This window comes from Neovison vison, chromosome 10 (genome assembly GCF_020171115.1).
Source record: "Neovison vison isolate M4711 chromosome 10, ASM_NN_V1, whole genome shotgun sequence".
Classification (NCBI taxonomy): Eukaryota; Metazoa; Chordata; class Mammalia; order Carnivora; family Mustelidae; genus Neogale; species Neogale vison.
In genome coordinates, this window is record NC_058100.1 from 60,121,733 (window position 1) to 60,125,879 (window position 4,147).

The 4,147-nt window shown below is 59.0% G+C and overlaps 1 pseudogene; it reads left to right on the forward strand.

The window, feature by feature from the left end:
* Positions 1-311: 311 nt before the first annotated feature.
* On the forward strand, positions 312-2,185 carry LOC122917992 (annotated as a pseudogene).
* The last annotated feature ends 1,962 nt before the right edge of the window (positions 2,186-4,147 follow it).

Consider the following 4,147-nt stretch of genomic DNA (forward strand, 5'->3'; position numbering starts at 1 on the left):
GAGACTCAGGTGTCGGGGACACGTGGCCTGGGCCTCTGAGGGGGCTGTGGGACCTGTCCCATCATTGGCCTCCAGAGTCAGTAGCCCTGCAAAAGCTGGTTACAGTCCCCACAAAAGCCAGTTCCTCCAGCTGGAGACATCTCCCTGGGCATGAGAAGGAAATGAAGGGATTTCAGGGCTCTTGCTCTGCCTCTTAGGACACTCAGCTGGTGACCAGAGATCTCCGTGGCAGGGTTCTCTGCCTCTCTCTCTCCATTGGCCCTCCAGTTTTGTTGTGTCCCTTGTCCAAAGAAGGCTGCAGGTCCGGGGTCATGGCTGGCTCAGAAGGTGGAACATGTGACTCTGGATCTTGGGGATGGGAGTTTGGGAGTTTGAGCCCCCACAGGGCATAGAAATTACTTAAAAGTTAAAAAAAAAACAAAACCATCAAACAAACAAACAAAACCTACCAGAAGTCTGCATGTCTGTGCACTTAAGGCCAAGCCCCAGCCCCCACAGAGATCCCTATCCTGTGGATTCCTGGGGATCTCCCTGGGGATTCCCAGGGAAATGCTGTTGGCTGGCCCCAGATCCTGCTCCTCTAGCAGCCGCCCTTGTGCTGGAGAGGCCTCCTGACCCTGTTCCTGTCCCCAGAGGTGGCAGGCAGGTGGCTGGCTTCCGAGGCCTCCACGCATTTGCTGGTGTTCAGCATGGAGTGGTGGATGCCCCTCAACAGCAACCTGGTGTGGGCCGGCCGAGCTGCGTCTCTTCCAGGAGTCCCGCTATGCAGGCCTGAGTGGCTGTCCAGTACAGCACCCGCGCCTGCGTCACCTTCCAGTGGCTGCGGGTCCGCGAAGACAGCTCCAACAGCACCTTGCTGGTGGACTCCAGGTGGGTGCTGCTAATGGGGAGGCGAGGGCAGGGGTGAAGAGGGTATGGGAGGGGAGGGGGTGTGTGGAGGTCGCAGTGGTGGGGGGAGGGGAGGGAGTCCTAGATGGGGAATGGGGGGCAGGAGTCAGGGCGCAGGGGAGGGAGGGAGAAGTGGGGGTACTAGCTTGGAGGAGGAGACAGGAAGGGAGGAGGCAGAGAGGGGTAAACGGAGTCCCCAGCACAAGGGAGGAGAGGGGAGGCTGGGGGAGGAACCCCAGGCCTCCAGCTCAGATCCCCATCTCAGCGCTGCCCTGTCGAAGGCTGGTGTCCCTCCTTGAGAGCGGCTGGGAGGCCTTCGACGTGACAGAGGTGGTGACCTTCTGGTAGCAGCCTCGCCAGCCTCGCCAGCCTCTGCTCCTGCAGGTGACGGTGCACAGGGAGCACCAGGGCCCACTGGCCTTGGGCGCCCACAAGCTGGTGCATTTCGCCTCCCCAGGCCCAAGGGCACGTGGCATGGCGAGCAACAGGGCGAGCCCCAGCTGGAGCTGCACACGCTGGACCTGGGGGCCTACGGGTAGGAGCCCGGGCCCCACAGGGGACCCCCGATCACAGTGCACAGGGGGAACACCAGCTCAGTCCAAGTGGGACATTTCAGGGTGCCCATGGGAGTGAGTGCCCGCAGGAGATTGTCCTTCAGTCTCAGGACAAGTGGCACTTGTGATGTACTGTTTGGCTGTTGGTAGTGACCCGTCCTTGCCACAAATAGCCTTTTGAACGAAAGGAGCAGCGCGGCATGCCCCACCCCGCCCCGCCCCCTACCCCGCCCCCCGCTGACCTCTGCCTCTCCTTACTCCGCCTCCTTCGCAGAGCTCAGGGCGACTGTGACCCCGAGGCGCCCGTGACGGAGGCCACCCGCTGCTGCCGCCAGGAGATGTACATTGACCTGCAGGGGATGAAATGGGCTGAGAACTCGGTCCTGGAGCCCCTGGGCTTCCTGGCCTACGAGTGCGTGGGCGCCTGCCAGCAGCCCCCGCGGCCCCTGCCCTTGGAGTGGCCATTTCTGGGCCCGCGGCAGTGCATCGCCTCTGAAACGACCTCGCTGCCCATGATAGTGAGCGTCAAGGAGGGAGGCAGGGCCAGGCTCCAGGTGGTCAGCCGGCCCAACAGGCTGGCCAGGGTGCAGAAGTGTGGCTGCTTCTGGGAGGGGTGCCAGGGATCTGGAGCCTTAGGTGGGGGGCGGAGCCACCGAGGGACTTGGCTGTGTCAGGGCTATTGTATGTCTTGGGGAGAGCTAGGGGTTACTGCTGATGGACAAATGCTCTGTGCCATCTACTGAGCTCTCTGTCCATTCAGCTCATCTCCTGATTTTGGTTTCCCAAGGTCAAGACTCCCTGGCAACTGAGTAGCCCCTGCTGGTCTTCTCTGTTCAGGTATCCCAAGCACTTATCTCTGTCAGTTCTATAATGGAAGAGCAGGAAGCCAAATTGCCATTGTTTCCTTGCTCTGTTGCTGGACCTGGGCTGAGCTCTGTGGATTGGGCCTGTCTTAGGGTCAAGTATGGGTTGTGTATTCCCAGCCCAGATAGTAAGGACATTTTCTAACAAGTGAAACACGGTTTCATCTGTATTTCTCTATTTTACCCGTAACCCAGAGGGAACAGGAAGTTCTGAAAGGGATTAGGTCAATGTGCTTAGAAAACCAAGAAGGAGCTAGAGAGGACTCAGTCAAGGTCTCAGTTGTTTAGGAAGCTAAGACTGAAGCCATTCAGGGTCCAGGGCACCCATCCTGCTAGAAGGCAAGCAGACGTCTTTTGTCACTGTTGATATTTTACCTTCCTGGGCACAGTGAGTGGGCTTTGTTTCAACTCTACTTGCTACAAAATAAAAATGTCTGTGATGAAAAAAATCATGAGAACTGTAAGACTGTAGGTCAGCCTTTAGCTGTGGAAGGAGATGAAGGGAGCAGATGTTGAAATGAATATGACATTTTCCAATGCACTGATCACAGGGACTGATAAGCTGTGACTTTGAACCCAGCCTGGACATCTTGAATTGGAGACAGCGTGCAGAACTCTTATTAGCTCTGAATTCCATATCCTCCAAACCTCTCTTTCCTTCCCTACACAACAGAATAATCCCTGCCTCCCAACCATCTACCGGAGATTTAAGGAAATGGTGTTTTTACCAGCACCTGCCACACCGATGGTACATGACAAGGGGTTATGGCTTTCTGAACTCACATTCGGACCCACTTGGCCTTCTCTTGATTTTGAAATAAATTTCATCTACTGAAAGTCAAGTTTAGAAATCCCTTTCCTCTCTGCAATTTTGAAATCAAAGATTCGGACATTTCTCTTTCTCTCTCTCTCTCTCTTTTTTTCCCCATTCAGTGGTTTCCCCATTCTAACTTCCTGGAGGGCAGAGCCCAGCACTTCCTGGGACCCCTCAGTTCAGACCAGCAGGTCGTGGTGTCATTAATTGAGTCAGGGAAAGAATGAGGATGGGGGCGTGAGGGATGGGAAGACAGTAGACAGTCTGAGAAGTCTGGTATGGCCGCCGGGTGTGGGGGGGGGGCAGGATACAGACGTCCAGCCAACCATGGGCAGGAGCTTGGGGGAGGTTAACTGTGAGGCCCTTGGCAGCAGGAGGTAACAGCAGGAGAGGACAGATGCCCAGGCGCTTGTCAGGAGGACGAGGGCTGAGTGCAGGGGCCCTAAGCAAACTCCAGGAAATAACAGTGTCTGGGATAGTGGGGGTGGGAGGGGGGACCAGGAGGAGTCCAGATGGGACGGGAGGGAACTGTCGGAGAAGCAGGAAGATGCGCCCGGCTCCCACCCCGTGCACCTCACCGCAGAGAGCCACAGGCCGGGCCATTCAGGGCCAGGGAGGAACGGAGAAGGCCTTGAACGTGGCAGTGAAAGAGGAGAGCTCAGACGTGGGAGAGGCCCGAGGGGTCGCCAGGGCGCCCACCAGAGGGTCCCCAGGGGTAGTGACGGGAAAGCTACGAGGGTCCCGGGCTCCCCGGCTCCCGGGCTCCCCCGCCCGGGGCTGCAGATACGGAAACCCCGGGAGGGCGCGGGACCTGTCCCTGCCTCCGGTCCCGTGCGCTCCGCCCCGCTCCGGGGAGAAGGAGCTCGCGACCCGGCTGGGCAGCTCGGGCCCCTGGGGTCGCCAGCAGCCCTGCGACCTCCGCCCGGAGCCGAGCCGCGCGTCCTCCCGGGGGGCTGCGGTCCGGCTGGGCAAGGGCCGGGGTGGCGAGCTGCCGGGCGGGGGCCGCCAATGGGGCCGCGCGCCTGGCT